Raw genomic sequence first — 19174 nt, forward strand, 5'->3', positions numbered from 1 at the left:
TATATTTTATTCAGAATTATTGAACACCCAAGAACACACACACACACACACACACACACCCCGCTCGCCGTGCCTGTACTACTACTGTACAAAGTGCAACATTTTGGGAGACTGTCCCATGTATGTATGTATGTTTCTATGTATGTGTGTGTGTGTGTGTGTGTGTGTGTGTGTGTGTGTGTGTGTGTGTATGTATGTATGCATGTTTTTATGTATGTATGTATGTATGTATGTAAGTATGTATGCACCTAAGTACCTACGTACGTATGTTAATATGTATGCATTACATGGTATGTGCACGCATCATATGGATAGATAACAACGTATATGCTTTTGTACATGTGTGTTGTTTGCGTGTATGTGTGTTTTCATTTATGCGTGTGTGCGCGCGTGTGTGTGCGTATGTGTGCGTGTGTGTTTGTCAGATCAAACTTCAGTACTTACGTGCACGCTTTAAGTGGAAGATCAGCCCTATATTTTGTGGCGCACGCTTCTGCGACGGTTTGTTACAAGCGCCGTTCACAGCAGCCATTAAACCTTTCGTAATAATAAGAAGAAACATAAGAATGATGACGATGATGATGATGATAATACTATTAACAATAATGATAACAACAATAATAATAAGAACAACAACAATAATAATAATATTAATAATAATGATGATGATAATAGTAGTAGTAGTAAAAGTAGTAGTAGTAGTAGTAGTAAAGTAGTAGTAATAGTAGTAGTAGTAGTAGTAGTAGTAGTAGTAGTAGTAGTAGTAGTAGTAGTAGTAGTAGTAGTAGTGGTGGTAGTAGTAAAAGTAGTACAGTAAAGTACTTTTAGAACGAACACGCTTATAACAAACTACCGGTTAGAACGAACTGATTGTAAAGTCCAGATTACTCTAGTTCCGCACTAGACGGTTCTGTTACAAGCGCCGTTCACAGCAGCCATTAAACATTTCGTAATAATAAGAAAAAACAGAAGTGTGATGACGATGACGATGATGATAATACTATTAACAATAATGATAACAACAATAATAAGAAGAAGAACAACAACAACAATAATAATAATATTAATAATAATGATGATGATAATAGTAGTAGTAGTAATAATAGTAGTGGTGGTGGTAGTAGTAGTAGTAAAAGTAGTAGTAGTAGTAAAAGTAGTAGTAATAGTAGTAAAAGTAGTAGTAGTAGTAGTAGTATAAGTAGTAGTAGTAGTAGTAAAAGAAGTAGTAGTAGTAGTAGTAGTAGTAGTAGTAGTAGTAGTAGTAGTAGTAGTAGTAGTAGTAGTAGTAGTAGTAGTAGTAGTAGTAGTAGTAAAGTAGTAGTAGTAGTAGTAGTAGTAGTAGTAGTAGTAGTAGTAGTAGTAGTAGTAGTAGTAGTAGTAGTAGTAGTAGTAGTAGTAGTAGTAGTAGTAGTAGTAGTAAAAGTAGTAGTAGTAGTAGTAAGTAGTAGTAGTAGTAGTAGTAGTAGTAGTAGTAGTAGTAGTAGTAGTAGTAGTAAAAGTAGTAGTAGTAGTAGTAGTAGTAGTAGTAGTAGTAAAGTAGTAGTAGTAGTAGTAGTAGTAGTAGTAATAATAATAATAGTAGTAGTAGTAGTAGTAGTAGTAGTAGTAGTAGTAGTAGTAGTAGTAGTAGTAGTAGTAGTAGTAGTAGTAATAATAATAGTAGTAGTAGTAGTAGTAGTAGTAGTAGTAGTAGTAGTAGTAGTAGTAGTAGTAGTAGTAGTAGTAGTAGTAGTAGTAGTAGTAGTAGTAGTAGTAGTGGTGGTAGTAGTAAAAGTAGTACAGTAAAGTACTTTTAGAACGAACACGCTTATAACAAACTACCGGTTAGAACGAACTGATTGTAAAGTCCAGATTACTCTAGTTCCGCACACATTTTGAGTACCTTTTTTACAGATACCCCATACATGTTTCAAGCACAAGGCTAATTGACACGGTGGTACTAGAAGAAATAAAATTGCAAACATTGTTTGCCCAGATGAACCTTCTTTTTTTTTACACCCAACACACTCACATTTATCACAAATCACAGAACTTGTGGTGTTCACTTGTCTATCAAAACTTGGGTGCACCTCCAACTTTGACCCAGCCGGAAGTTATTTGGTTTAGTACTAACTACAATGCAGTCTATGAAAATACATGTAATATGTAGCAATCGTTTAAATATTAAATATATTTCTTGTGTAGAATATCAGTGTCTGTATATTTAATGTGTTTCTGGTCGTCTTAATATTTGTAAGAAGCACAAACTGGAATTTGTCTTCAAATAATTTCGTACGTACGAAGAAATATATTTTAGGAACTAAAATAAAAGTTATCCCAGTACAAATATTAGAACGATCAGAAACACGTTTAATATACAGCCATTAATATTTTATGCCGAAAAATATATTTGATATGTAATTACAATCGTTAAAAAGTCTCTGTTAGTCGATAAAATCTAAAAAATTGCATCAAACCCAGGAAGGTCCCTTTAATAAAATGCACGTGTATAATGCATTTTTGGAAGTGGTTTCAGCCTCCATATTCAATATTGCTTGGTATGTCAGTTCTATTATTACAATACCTACAATGTTTCACCATTCAGCTGGACTATATATAATGTATATTACAAAAATAATACCTAGATACCGAACCATGGTAATGCGCAATTTCTACTTGTCTGTAATTCGTATGCGTATGCGTAATCCTTAACGCGTAATCCGTATCGCGCAATCCGTAACGCGTAATCCGTAAAGCATAATTCGTAATAATCTTTTTATTTACAAATAGGTTGAGTAGATTCCAGGTATGCGTCTCCATTTCATTTCAACTTATTTTAGTGCTTATATCCAATTAAGGTTCAAGCACTCGAACCCTGTACCTACCAGCCTCTAGTCCGATGGCTTAACCACTGCGCCACCGAGTCCGGTTATGCGTCCCTGTATCCTATGTCCTATGGATTACGTAGACGTATACACATCATGGTGGGTTGTTTTTTTGTGTGTTTTTTTTGTTTTTGTTTTTTTGTTGTAAATAATATCGGTTTGGTTTGATGAAAGAAGAAAAGTAAATGTGTTTTGGAAATAACAAAAAGTGACATTTTTTGTGTAATTAAAAAAATATTCGGTTGAGAATTATAAGATATTAAACGAGCTTTCATTTCGTATCATGTTTATATCCCGAGTGAAATAATTTTCAATAGACCTCTTTCACATTTTCCCCTGCGTGTGCTGTAACCTCACCGTGGTGCAGGGGTGTAACATTCTCTTTGAGAATGGCCAATACAGCACAAAATTGAAGTTTTGAGTAATATTCAGTATCCGTAAAATTCTGTGATATTTGTGTTTTTGCACAGTTCTTTACACTGTTTTTGAATTTTTATATTGATGTTGATCATCACTTTGTTTGTTTGCATTGCCATAGTTTAAATAGCCGATGTATTTTTCGTGCTGGGTGTCGTTAAACATGCATTCATTCATTCATTCTTTCACATTCCACTGCGCATGTGCCCGTTGCGGGGTTACTTGAGGACGCAAACCGCGAAGTCACGCGCGATCTCGCAAAAATAGACCTGTGGACAAGTTGGGGGGCATAGACAATGGGAGGCCACGAAATAGGAATGTGAATATCTCCATGTTTAATTATTCTATCAGTAGGGAAACCAAAACTTCTGTCGACATCCAACAAGACTTATTGGAGACATTTGTGAATTATTGCTTATCACGAAAAAAAAAAATATTTGGTTGTTAACGCCCAACAAACCATCGGTTCGGATTCGTACGCAATAAATATCGCATATAGGCTGAAATAATATTAATGTGTGCGTGCGTGTATGTATGCAGATATTTCTTGTATTGAACATGATTTAAATATTTATAAACAGGGGCGGCGCAAACGGTTCAGCCGGTACGGCTATGGCCGTACCTCTTTTCAGACCATTTGAAAGGCGAATCAACCACGAGCCGTACCACTATTTTTCACACTGTGCCGCCCCTGATAAAGCATTATACAGATAAATACATTTACGATTCTTGTCGGGATTTCTTTTCAGCAAGTTATTTAACATTGTGTTCGGTATTTGGAATAAAATTAAATGATACATATGAAATTTGAGCTATGGTATATAAAACATTAGAATCAGGCCCGTAGGAACGATATCTGGAGTTGGGGGAGGGGAGGGGGCACAATCTGTAGTGGAGGGACACAGTCTAGTTGGGGGGGGGGGGGGGGGATAAAAGCCATATTTTAAACCAGGTTTATAAAAGTGGGGCTATAGTCCCCCCCCCCCCCCCCCCCCCCCCACCCTCCGACGTCTCGGTTGCTACCGACCTGAGAATGATCAGAAATGTAACTCTATTGCATATACAGCTATTTAAATTCGAAGCAAGATTATTTAACGTAAGAAAGATGCAAGTTTTATTTATAACCGATTAGACTAGCCGACAGCTTGATAATATACTACAAACTCAGGATGGTCTCTTTATTATAAACTCATGAGGGTTTATTGTGCGCAGTCATAGGGTAACAGTCATAAGGTACTTCGTTTGAATGTTTGAAGCAAACATATTAAGTACCATGTCAGGCCCGTAGCCGGGGGGGGGGGGGGGGGGGGGGGGTCGGGGTATCGGACAATCCCCCTACGCAGGACTTAGATTTCCGCTCAAATGAAAAAATAAAATCGGATTTTACATATAAAAGTCCTTGTCCTCAAATGACCGGGATAACGTAGAAAGAACGTCTGTCTGAGGTTCCATTTGCTGAAGGTTCGATCCTCTTTAGTGGGCCCGTTTGATTATTTCCCGTCCCAACCAATGATCCATCAAATGACGTCTTGTATGCTATCTTGTTTTTGGGATGTGAGAAGAATGTCATGTATCATTTATTATAAATACATTGGTACGACTGAAAACAAACGGTTTCTTGTCGTGGCTCTGTGACCAGACCATTTTACATGCATACCACGACTTAATGCAACTTGTTAACGTATATTTCGCAACACAAGTTCGTGTATTATTCTTGAGTGTAACCGGCGTCATCTCATTGTTTGGCAAGGGGTTATATATATATATATATATATATATATATATATATATATATATATATATATATATATATATATCGTTCCCCCCCCCCCCCCCCCCCCTCGTCTTTGGCCCCGTGCCTTCGGCGCTTGCGTTTGTTGAGTTCCGTTTACATGCAATTTCGCTCCTCCCCCCCCCCCCCCCCCCCCCCCCCCCTGCTAATCATGCTGGCTACGGGCCTGAGGTTATCTACAATATTCATAAGCTAGACCAAACATCAAATCGTATCGGGTTGCATTGGTCTACCACTCTGGAAAAGTTGCTGAATTTTACGTTATGTATAATCATGTACGTTATAAAAACGTGTCATATTTGCATATCATATCGATATATTGGACTTCTCTCTATGCTACTAAATCTGTATCAAAGTACTGATGGTATCGCTAACGATCCCGACCAATGTTCTCAGGTACAAAATACAAAATAGTAACCAAACACTACTGTACATACAGATATATGTTTACTTCAAACTGATCTTCATGTAAAGAAGAAGATGTCATATTCTAAATTCTTCAAAACAAACAAGGCAAACAGCCGAGTTTACTCGTTAGGTTTTCGCGTGTGACAGCTCATATATATGTTTTAAAACTTCGTAAATATCAGATATTATTTCAAGTGAAGTTGTATGTATCTGATATAAATGATAGTGAAAATAAAATAAAATAAAATAATAAATAAAATAAGATAAATAAATAAGTAAATAAATAAATACATAAATAAATAATTTGTGGATAGACATGTAACATTGATTAGTAGTTGTACGATTGTCTTTTTTTTAATGAAACGATAAGGGGAAAATAGAGCTGTGATAAAGGTCTATATGAGTTAGGGTGTTTTTTTTTTTGTTTGTTGTTGTTTTTTGTTTTTTTGGGTTTTTTTTTGTTTTTTTTTTTTTTTTTTTTTTTTATTGGGGGGGGGGGCTTTAGGGGGAAGGGGATGCATATTTTATTAAATTTTAAATACTGATACATGTGGAGAATTAAAGGGACATACCCTAGTTTTTAACACTAAGGAATATTTTTTACTATTAGAGCCGTTTTTTATAACTGAAATCATACTTTACTTAGATTTTATTGTTTAGATTATCCATTTCTGTACATTCGAAGTATTTTGGGTCATCCTGGTGTTTATAATATTACAAAATGCATTTCTCATATTTTTAAAAACGCACGTTTGTCTGAGAAATAACACTTATGGAGTCGAGTTTTAGTTGAGTTTTAGAGGGTATTTCACCATTTCAAAGTCACAGACTCTTGTTTCACTCAGTTATAACTTTATCCAAATGTGTTACAGGTTTGTAGATTAACTAAACTTAGTGTTAATTTTAACGGGTTGAAACTACGGTCTGTCCCTTTAAACATCACGGGTAAATCCATGTGAATATATAACTATAATTCTAATTGTTAAAAGTAGCAAACACATTCCACTAAAGTTAATTTTATTGTATGAATCTTTTAATTTTGCGCTATTAAAATACCCTTGACAGGCGGCTTCAGAGACTTCGTCAAAGTTAATGTTTCACTGCTTTTGGTCCGATGTATACTTTAGTAGACCGTTTTTCGCAGCCATTTTAACATCTTATACGAAATATGTAAGTTAGTCGCTATTGATTCACAGCTCCTACGAAGCTACTCACGACAGTCATAAAAACTGTCGATCATGCCCCCCAATTTGTATATAACCTCGATACCGTCCAATTCGGCAAGGGACGGTACTCTTCGCGCACATGCGCAATGGGAATGTGAATGAAATCTAATAGACATACACATGATACGAAATGAAAGCTCGTTTAATATCCTATAAACACATACCGCAGTAAGAAAACGACGCTTGCAGCTTAAAGCGTGCGACGCGATAATATTTCTATCCTAACCACACACGACCGTAACGACAGTCTTCTTTTTCACATTGTTATCAACAGTTGAAACCGCCAAGTAAAAGTTGTTTGATTAGTTAATATGTGTTTGTCGCGTAAAGCTCTATCCTAAAGCTCTATCCTAACCGGCCGCGAGCGCCGCGAGCGATAGCGATTATTTTAGAAATCATTGATTTCAATTGCAGTATCCTAAACCGGACGCATGCGACGCAACAGATTTATAGATTTTTAGAAATCATTGATTTTCATTGCCGTATCATAACTGGACGCATGCATGCGACGCGACAGGTTTATAGATTTTTAGAAATCATTGATTTCCATTGCCGTATCATAACTGCACGCACGCGACGCGACAGATTTATAGATTTTTAGAAATCATTGATTTCCATTGCCGTATCATAACTGCACGCACGCGACGCGACAGATTTATAGATTTTTAGAAATCATTGATTTCCATTATTTCCATGTATTTTTGAACATAATGAAATATTTGCTTGTTTGTGTCGTCACTTAAAGGGACATTCCTGAGTTTGCAGCAGTGTAAGATGTTTCCGACTAATAAAATATTTCTAAGATTAAACTTACATCTTAAATATAGTTTCTTGTTTAGAAGATCAGTGTCTGTAAAATAATTTCGTACGTACGAAAAAAACATTTTTATGAAATAAAATGAAATTTAACCTAGTACAAATATTAGAATGATCAGAAACACGTTTAATATACAAATTATATAAATTACAATCGTTAAACAATCTCTGTTAGTCGATGACATCTTAAAAAATGCAGCAAACTCGGGAATGTCCCTTTAATGTGGTTCTACTGTTTAGTACTAACTAGAGGTTTATTGGTACACATGTACATAAAGAGTCTAATAGATGTTGTCTTTGCTGAGTATAAAGTTTACACTGAAAGAAGTAAGGGAAGCTGCTCTCGTAATGATACCCACGTAGTAGTTAATGAGATCTTCTAATGCCTATGTTTTACTTTATTATAGATTATTACTCACCACACAAAACACCACATATGATCAAAGTCTTCATCATTTCGCAGTGCTGTACACCACAATATTTAGAAGACAAATATAATCATCAGCAATCACACACAGAAGCTATGGGGTGTCGGACGAACTTTATCAATCACGCACTTTATATCTCTATCCCTCCCATCTGATCGTTTATCCAATCAATGTACAGACTGGAACACGTCAGTCACTATTTATTACCATTGATTTGTTATGGTATAGGGCTTGGTTTTCCTCAGTTATTACGTGCGATGGGTCACATGATCGACCTTCCTCAACAGCTACGTTTTTTTTTTTTTTTTTTTTTTTTTTTTTTTTTTGGCACTTGGTTTCAAAATGTCAAACATTTAACGTCCAACAGCTAATGAGTAATATATCAATATGCTCTAGCGATATCGTTAAACAAAGTTAACTGGTTTTGCAAACAGCATAACATTGGTATCAAATGTATTTAAAACAAATTCTCAAATTTTGAGATTCCTAGTCTGGAGCTCCACGCGGTAAGACGTGTTTGTTTCGCTTGTGCACACTGCACGTGCTTTCGTGTGCTCGACTTGGGGGTCCTTCATTTCGTTGTTTTTGTCAGCGAAATGAAGTTTTCTACTGGGATGTATGCGGCCATTGGAACTGATTGAACGCTGGAACGCTTCTCGTTTCGACAGCCTGCACCACCAGGTTGGATTCTTTTTTAGCGAGATTCCTTGCCTCCACGTCATTTCTCCGTCTGACTGTCGACTGCGTTTTTTTCGTGACTCGTATGACGGCCATTCTGCAGAACGCCACGGTTGTTCGCGTTTGCACTGGAAGATTGACCGCCCCACTCTAAGAAGAAATAGGAAGCGGGGTCGGCCCCATCTACTCTTTTTCTAGACTTTACCTTGCTTTATAGTGATACCATCTCGTATCCTCCGGAGTCGGGCCCGTCCGCACCACTATACCAAACCATGACGACTGGACTATACCCTAGTCTGATACTCTCTCTCGTTCAGACGGATCCGGCTTCTCAAGATCTGTATTTCAGCACAGCACTACACCTTCAACGTCTATCGACTGTCAATCTAGGGGCTTTCTTGACGGGATGCAACCCATCTCGTCCCTTTAAGCTGTGCACCCAAATGGCCTTAACGAGGCCACTCGCGTGGACATATCGATCGGACTTTAATCTTTTAGATCTGCGTTCAAAATTGTATGTCGAAATTACTTCTTTTAAACAAAAATATTATTAAATAGTCCGATCCTCTCTTCTTTCTCTTATTTAATTTTGGCCTGTCCTTCTAAAATGCTCCAAATTATATAAATATTCGGCCGAGCAGTCAATTCTTTCTATTTGTGGCTTGTAACCTTTTTAATTTTGTTTATTTATTCTATTAACTTTTTTTTTACTAATTGCTATATTCAAAATTCTGCCCATTCCCTCTAGCGATATCCCCCCCCCATCCATCCCGAGTCAGGCCACCGATCTTATCGGAGTTCGGACTCGGGATGGGCGTATTCGAAACCCTAGTGGTATATGGGCACGTTAAACTAGTTATCATCATCATCATCATCATCATCAAATTTTGAGATCTCGTGTTTACCTAATGAAACCTAATGCATTTGTAAGAGTATTTATCCGCCTTGGACGCGGGACGTAGCCCAGTGGTAAAGCGTTCGCTTGATGCGCGGTTGGTTTGGGATCGATCCCCGTCAAGGGCCCATTGGAATATTTCTCGCTCCAGCCAGTGCACCACGACTGGTATATCAAAAGTCGTGGTTTGTGTTATCCTGTCTGTGGGATGGTGCATCTAAAAGATCGATTGTTGCTAATCGAAAAAAAAGTAGCCCATGAAGTGGCGACAGCGGGTTTCCTCTCTCAATATCTGTGTGGCCCTTAACCATATGTCCGTCGCCATATAACCGTAAATAAAATGTGTTGAGTGCGTCGTTAAATAAAAATATTTCCTTTTGTTTTATCCGTCTTGGTACTTGAGTTTAATACTTGAAGGTAAACTCTGTTAGCACGTATCTTTCTTTAAGAAATTTGTTTTGTTTAACGACAACACTAGAGCACATTGATTTAAGTGACACATTCACTAGATATTACCCACTTGTGGAGTGGCACAGTCTCTAGTGGGATTGACAGGGCACAGTCCACAGTTTAATTTTTAGTTATATAAAAGTCGTCAAAGTCTATATTAGCAACAATGGGTGGGTTCCCAGATAGGACAACACATACCATAGTCGGTGATGTACAAGTTGTGGGGAACTGGCTGCGACCATTGGCGTAGTCAGAATTTTATACTGTGGAGCATTGGGGAGGTCAGGACAGGTCAGGTCAGGTCATATGTTTTAACGTGCACATTCAGAACAAGCTGTTGTTGAACACGCGTTATAGGCGCAGGTATGGAGTTTATCCGGCTCGTCGGTAGGGGGCGAGGCATTTGCACACATCTCGTAACATTAAACCCAAATAGAAAATGTTGCGTAATTTCTTGAAGGTAATTTTGACGCATAATTTAGAACGGTTCATCAAAATTGGTTGATTTGACGTAATTGATCGAAAGGTAGCTTCTTGCTGGAACTTTTTGGGATTGGATAGAATGAGCCAATGTGCTTTTTGGGAGGGCCACACACATGTACATGTAAACACAAATCCTTGTGTCGTGTGTATTGACTGCTTGGGCGAATTATAGGCACATTTATTTTAGTCCTTGGCCCAAATATTTGGTGAATAAATGAAAACGTAAATTTTGGGGCCGAATTTTCCCAAATGGATTTTTGCCGAATGGTGGGTCAAAAGTAGTCGAATAAACAGTGTTTATTATTACCCATATGTTTTTTTTTTATTTGTTTTATTTTTTTTGGGGGGTGTGTGTGTGTGGAGGGGGTGTTTACTCAAATATAAAAGGTGATGGGGACAAAAGAAACGTGAGGGTGGAGTGGGGCGGGGGGATGCATAGCCAGTGGCTGGAAATGAAAACAAACCAGATAAAATATTCGATCCTACAATGAGGGGTGAACCCGTGTTACTGGCGTGTGTTAAAATTAAAGTTTGTTTTCTTTTACGATACCTCTAGAACACATTAATGATCGGTTATCGTGTATCAACCATTTGGTGAGTTATCATAAACAACGAACGAAAGAAATGTTTTATTTAACGACGCTCTCAATACATTTTATTTACGGTTATATGGCGTCAGACATATGGCTAAGGATCACACAGATAATAAGAGAGGAAACCCGCTGTCGCCACTTCATGTCCTACCCTTTTCGATTAGCAGCAAGGGATCTTTTATATGCACAATCCCACAGACAGAGTAGTACTTACCACGGCTTTTGATATACCAGTCGTGGTTCACTGGCTAGAAGAAGAAATAGCCCAATGGTCCGCCGACGGGGATCGATCCCAGACCGACTGCACATCGGGGGTGTAAAAAAAACTATTTCTCGAACTAGTTTTAGAGACAAGAATCTTTAATTTCTACCGGCCTCTGTGGCGTCGTGCTTAGGCCATCGGTCTACAGCCTGGTAGGTACTGGGTTCGGATCCCAGTCGAGGCATGGGATTTTTAATCCAGATACCGACGCCAAACCCTGAGTGAGTGCTCCGCAAGGCTCAATGGGTAGGTGTAAACCACTTGCACCGACCAGTGATCCATAACTGGTTCAAGAAAGGCCATGGTTTGTGCTATCCTGCCCGTGGGAAGCGCAAATAGAAGATCCCTTGCTGCCTGTCGTAAAAGAGTAGCATATGTGGCGACAGCGGGTTTCCTCTAAAAAAAACAGTGTCAGAATAACCATATGTTTGACGTCCAATAGCCGATGATAAGATACAAAAATCAATGTGCTCTAGTGGCGTCGTTAAATAAAACAAACTTAGGCTGACAGGTTTCAGTGGATACAGGTAATCTAGCATGACATAGAGTGACACTCTAAAGACTCGAGGGAAAAAGGTTTGTTTCTTGTTTAATGACACCACTAGAGCACATTGATTTATTAATTATCAGCTATTGTATGTCAAACATTTGGTAATTTTAACATATACTCTTAGAGATGAATACCGCTACATTTTACCATTAGTAGCAAGGGTTCTGTTATATGCACCATCCCACAGACAGTATAGCACATACCACGGTCTTTGATATACCAGTCGTGCCGATGAAACCAGAAATATCTATAACAACATACAGTGTAGTTGACCACATCAAATGAATGGTGTCTATTGCTTGCATTGAAGGTGGAAATATTAATTTTAGTTAAAGTTTGTTTTGTTTAACGACACCACTAGAGTATATCAATTTATTAATCATCAGCATTTTGGTAATTTTGAAATAGTCTTAAGAGACGAAACCCGCCCTATTTTCACTTAAGACTATTTTCCATTAATATCAAGGAATCTTTAAAATGCATCATCCCACAGACAGGATAACACATACCACGGCCTTTCATATCCCAGTCGCGGTGCACTGGCTGGAACGAGAAATAGCCTAATGGGTCCACCGACGGGGATTGGTACCAAACCCAAACCAGACTGTTTTAAAATTAAAAATGGATTAAGTTGCCCCAACAGTACAGGACACGGGAATTAATGTTCATGTACCACACTTCATCGTACATTATCCCTTATATAGATAGCTCACAGGATCGATCTTGACATTTTTGCAAAGTAAGAATAGAAATCAATTAAAACTTTCAAAGTTGTTTAATTAATAAATTATAACAATGTTACAGGATACCAAAATTACGATCTAGCTTTTGGTCTTTCACAGCGTGTGGTGTAATTCTCGAGACGATGCAACAGGAAATATAATCACGAACTAAAGAATGAATGTTCAGTCATTTGGTCTCCTAGTGTAGTTTCAGTCAATATTATGACGTCATTCAAGGTGGAGCAAACATCTGAAACCAAAAGTAAAGATACATGTTAAAGTAAAAAAAAAAAAAAAAAAAAAAAAAAAAAAAAAAAAAAAAATAAATAATAATATAAAAAACCGGACGTTTTTCATGGTCCCTTTTTAAATATCCTTACAAAACAAAACACGATAACCCCCCAAAACCGGACATTTTACTTGGGTGTCCGGTTAAGACGACTTTAACTATATATATATATATATATATATATATATATATATATATATATATATATATATATATATATATATATATATATATACACACACACAGTGAAATCTCTCAAGAACGGACCCTCTGTAAACCGGAATTCCCTCAAAATCAAACATTTTACACAGCCCCTTTTTAAATATCAGTTTAGAAAGGAACCTGGCTAAACCGAATACCTCTTAATACCGGACGTTTTCATTGGTGTGTGTGTGTGTGTGTGTGTGTGTGTGTGTGTGTGTGTGTGTGTGTATGTATGTATATATTCATATATATATATATATTCATATATATCCATACATTCATACATACCTACCTACATACATACATACATACATACATGTACATACATACATGCATACATACATACGTACGTATATATATACATACATACATACATACATACATACATGCATGCATAAAATGTATGTAATAAAACAAGTTTCATACAAAAACAAGATAAAAAACCGGACACGCATACGAACACGCACACGCGCACGCGCACACGCACGCACACACACACGCGCGCACATACTCACGCACACGCACACACACGCACGCACACGCATGTACACACACGCACACACGCACGCACACGCACATACACACACTCACACACGTACGTACGCACGTACGCACACACGTACACATACACACGCACCCACATACACACACACGCACACGCACACACATACACCCACGCACACGCACACCCACATGTACATACGTACGCACACGCACACACGCACATACTCACGCACACGTACACCAACGTACACACACACACATAAGCACGCACACACGCACACAAACACACACGCACACACAAACACGCACACACGCACCACACACACACACACACACATTCTGGTTTATTTTGTTGCTTTTTTTGGTTCCATCCACCGACCCCTCCCCCGCACTCGATTCTTCCGTTAAAAAAAAGTTGGTTTTGTTTAACTTCTTCCATCAAATGATCCATCTTAATTTATATCTAATCTAATCACAGACGCATCCTAACCCTGAATCACTATCAAGATGGGGCAGAAGGTAACGCAGGGGTAACGTGCTCGTCGGTCCCAGTCAGTGTACCGCGAATTGTATATCAAAGGTCGTGGTATGTGCTGTTCTGTCTGTGGAGTGGTGTATATAACATACATTTTGCTACAAATGGAAACAATATAGCGGGTTTCCTTTCTAAGGCTATATGTAAAAATTATCGAATGTTTGACATCCAATAGCCGATGATTTACAAATACATAAACGTGCTATAGTGGTGTCGTTAAACAAAACATACTTTAACTGTTTAACCATACCAAGGTATCCGTAAAGAACTATGGGGTATAGCAGATGTTAGAAATACCTCTGATATTGTGACAATCACTTGAAGACAAACTGTATGAAGACGAGTAACAGCGAACAGACGGACACCGTGACACCGCTAGCAGATCCAGCTGAAACAGTGATATATAGAGAATACTATATGAGTAGCCATTACATACCAGTTATCTCACAATGTTTTTGTTTTAAAGTGTATATAACAAGCGGAAGCAATTCTGATACGTTTTTAAACAACGAGTTGTAAGATAAATGGTATCTAACGGACACGAATATATTATTATGTTTCTTACATATCCTCCAAAAAACAGGTTTTAAGCAAATTTAAAAGACTAAATATTATTTACAGCTTTTGCACTTGTAGCTAACTAACGCGTCACAGACAAATGACTGCCAGTTTAACTATACGTCACAGTGTAATCGAATTCGATCGTGCTGTGTTTTTTTCATTGGATGTATGGTATTGGAGACCTGATCGCGACCTAGGAGTAGCCAGTCATATGTCTTGAAATTGGTAACAAACATACACGTGTAAACAAGTATGTGTTATCAAAAATAACGAATGACGTTGTCACCAACGGTTGTGTAAGAAATGACATCAAAGCATTATGTAGGACATACAAAATACTAAACGAATTCCCGTGTGAGACTGTTTATATTACATCTGGTGTGTTTTTAATCGTACATCACGAGCGAAAGCTATGCACAATATGCATAAGTTAGAACACACATCAAATTAGGATCGTATTGGGTTGCATGGGTCTACCACTTTGGAAAAGTTGCTGAACTTTGTTATGTATAATCATTTACATTATAAAAACGTGTGATACTTGCATACCATATCGATATATAGGACTCCTCCCTATCAAAGTACTGATGGTATCGCTAACGATCTTGACCAATGTTCTCAGGTACAAAATACAAAATAGTAACTGTTAGTGTGCGTGTGTGGGGTGGGTGGGGGGACACACCTCTGGGCTGTCTGAGCTATCTGGGCTGTCTGTCCAGGACACTGGGTTAGTTGTTAGTTGGTTAGTGGTTAGTGAGAGAGAAGAGGGTAGCGGCCTTACATCTACCACCAACCCAACCACCCCACTTTCACCCCCACTGAATCCGCCTATGGTATAATGATTGTCCAATGTTGCTTATTGCAAACCTCGATTATTTGTTGTCGTGTATGTGCAGAGCCAGCGTAGTGTGGTGGGGAGCTTAAAAATCGCTCGGAAAGTGATCAGAACGTGCATCCTAGCCACGTCACGCATCGTTTATGTCATAGTCTGTATATATATATATGTATGTATGTATATATGTATGTATATATATATATATATATATGTATATATATATGTGTATGTGCACACACACACACACACACACACACATCCGCTCGCCGCGCGCGTGTGTGCGAGTATGTGCGCACGTGTGCGTTATGTTAGATCAAACTTCAAGATCCCTACTCGCACTGGCTATGATAAGAACGTATAAATGTTTGTACAGGTATGCGTGCGCGTGTGTGTGTGTGTGTGTGTGTGTGTGTTCCATGCTGTGCTCGTGTCTCGTGTTGCGCGCGCGTGTGTGCCACGTGTGCGTTTTTTAGATTCAAACTTCAAGATCCCTACTCGAGCTGGCCCCCCTGTTCCACACACACACCTGGGGAGATTAATTGCTTCGTATGGGACGCTGATAGAGTACCGCGTCGCGTACACCGGGTCACGGGCAACCGTGACTTTGGTGTACGGCGACCCTGCTCCACAAAAGAAGGGAAGGGGACCGAGGAAGAGGAAACGTGCGCCAGGGGCGGCACAGGGGGGAACAAAACTGGCGGCTCAACCGCCAGCGGCGGTCCCTTCTGCGTGGTGGCTCCCAGCTCAACCGGACAAGCCAGCCAAGCCAGCTGAGGAAACCCAGCAAGCGAAGTCTGACGAGTCGACGCCAGGAGAGGAGCTGAACATTGCCATGTGTGAGACTCCACGGCCGGCGTCTCCCGTTCCTGCACCTTCACGTTCGACTCCGTCGAGTCCCCCACCCACGGGGAACTCCGTTGAGACGAACAAGGAAGTTGGTGTTGCGAAACGGAAGGCCGTCACTCCCCCGAGTGACCAGCCAGCCAAGGCACGGCCTTCCGCCTCTAGCCGAGGCAGGGACTTTGCCGCATGGCGTCTTGCTGTCAGCAAGATCAAGAGCCAGTACTCTAAGTACTTGGTTGGTGATACACCGCACGTGGGTTCACTGCCGGGAGGTATCCAAAAGGGAAGTTTCAAGCGCTTCCCCGACGGCAGTGAGGTGGCCATCCACGAAGTGGTGAAGACGCGCCGGGAGGGTCTGTACAGACAAGGAATCCTTTTCAGGGATATGGACAACAACACCGTCCACAGAGTACTCAAGATCATCGCCGGCGTCCATTACGTCGAGCCTGCAAAAACCCTGCTAGGTCACAGGTGGAGGAAACTTGTGCCACACTTCAACGGCAAGCAGTTCATCTCGTCTCCGTAGGCGCCAACCTCCTCAAGAACAAAACGGCCTTAACGAGGCCACTCACGTGGACATATAGATCGGACTTCAAACTTTTAGACCTTCGTTCAAAATTGTATGTCGAAATTATTTTATTTTTTACAAATATTATTAAATAGTCCGATCCTCTCTTCTTTCTCTTATTTATTTTTGGACTGTCCTTCTAAAATGCTCCAAATTATATAAATATTCGACCGAGCAGTCAACTCTTTTTATTTTTGGCTTGTAACTTTTTATTTATTTATTTTCAATTCTATTAACTTTTTTTTCTCTCACTAATTGCTATTTTCAAAATTCTGCCCATTTTCAACTCTACCCTCTACTACTACCAATATCACTACTACTACTACTACCACTATCACTACTACCACTACTACTACTACTACTACTACTACTACTACTACTACTACTACTACTACTACTACTACTACTACTACTACTACTACTACTACTACTACTACCACTATCACTACTACCACTACTACCACCACTACTACCACCACTACTACTACCACTACTACTATCACTACTACTTCTACTACTACTACCACTACCACTACTACCAGTACTATTACTACTACTACTACTACTACTACTACTACTACTACTACTACTACGACTACTACAACTACTACTACTACTACTACCACTACCACTACTACCACTACCACCACTACCACTACCACTACTACCACTATCACTACTACCACTACTACTACTACTACCAATACTACTACTACCACTACCACTATTACCACCACTACTACTACCACTACTAATACTACCACTACTACCACTACCACTACTACCACTACTACCACTACCACTCCTACCACTACCACTACTACCACCACTACTACTACTGCCACTACTACCACTACCAATAGTACCATCACTACTACTACCACTTCTACTATCACTACTACTTCTACTACTACTACCACTACAACCACTACCACTACTACCAGTACTACTACTACTAATACTACTACTACTACTACTACCACTACTACTACTACTACTACTACTACTACTACTACCACTACTACTACTACTACTACTACTACTACTACTACTACTACTACTACTACCACTACCACTACCAATACTACCACTACCACTACTACCACTACTACCACTACGACTACCACCACTACTATTATCACTACTACCACCACTACTACTACTATCACTACCACTGTTACCACTATCACTACTACTACTACTACTACCACTACTACTACTACCACTACCACTACTAATACTACCACTACTACTACTACCACTACTACCACTACCACTACTACTGCTACTACTAATACTGATACTACCACTACCACTACTACTACTACTACTACTACTACTACTACTACTACTACTACTACTACTACTACTACTACGACGACGACCACTGCTATCACTACCACTATCAATACTACTACCACACATACAGCCACTACTACCACTAATACTACCACTACCACAAACACTACTACCACCACCACCACTACTACTAACACTACTACTACCACTACTACTACTAACCCTACCACTACTACCACTACCACCACTACCACTACTACTACTACTACTACTACTTCCACTACCACTACCACTACCACTACTACTACTACTACTAATACTACTACTACCACTACTACTATTATCACTACTACTACTACTAATACTAATACTACTAGCAGTACCACTACCACTACCACTACCGCCACCACAACCACCACTACTACCATTACCACTACTACTACTACTACCACTACTACTATCTCTACTACTACTAACACTACTACTACCACCACCACTACTATTACCACTACCACTACTATTACTATCACTATCACTACTACTACTACTACTACTACTACTACCACTACTACTATCACTACTACCACTAATACTACCACTACCACTACTACTACTACTACTACTACTACTACTACTACTACTACTACTACTACTACTACTACTACTACTACTACTAACACTACTACTACCACTACTACTACTAGTACCACCACTACTATTATCACTATTACTACTACTACTACTACTACCACTACCACTACTGCTACCACTACCAGTACCACTACATCTACCACCACCACCACCACAACCATCCACTACCACTACTACTACTACTACTACTACTGCCTCTACTACTACTACCACCACTACTACCACTACTACCACTATCATTATCACTACTATTACTACTACTACTACTACTACTACTACCACTACTACTACCACTGTTACT

General features: G+C 39.1%; 2 long non-coding RNA genes across 3 annotated transcripts; both read right to left on the minus strand.

Moving 5' to 3' along the window:
• Positions 1-485: 485 nt before the first annotated feature.
• On the minus strand, positions 486-8231 carry LOC121373187. Its single transcript, XR_005958029.1, has 2 exons — positions 7943-8231; positions 486-537 (listed from the first exon to the last, which is right to left on the minus strand). It is a non-coding gene; the product is annotated as an uncharacterized LOC121373187 (long non-coding RNA).
• A 3893-nt stretch (positions 8232-12124) lies between these two features.
• LOC121372887 lies at positions 12125-15067 on the minus strand. 2 transcript variants are annotated; one of them, XR_005958018.1, is made up of 3 exons: positions 15010-15067; positions 14414-14504; positions 12125-12834 (listed from the first exon to the last, which is right to left on the minus strand). It is a non-coding gene; the product is annotated as an uncharacterized LOC121372887 (long non-coding RNA). The 2 variants fall into 2 exon arrangements; XR_005958019.1 differs by lacking the exon at positions 15010-15067 and adding an exon at positions 14860-14917.
• Between the last annotated feature and the right edge of the window lie 4107 nt (positions 15068-19174).

Source organism: Gigantopelta aegis, chromosome 5, assembly GCF_016097555.1.
Source record: "Gigantopelta aegis isolate Gae_Host chromosome 5, Gae_host_genome, whole genome shotgun sequence".
Classification (NCBI taxonomy): domain Eukaryota; kingdom Metazoa; phylum Mollusca; class Gastropoda; order Neomphalida; family Peltospiridae; genus Gigantopelta; species Gigantopelta aegis.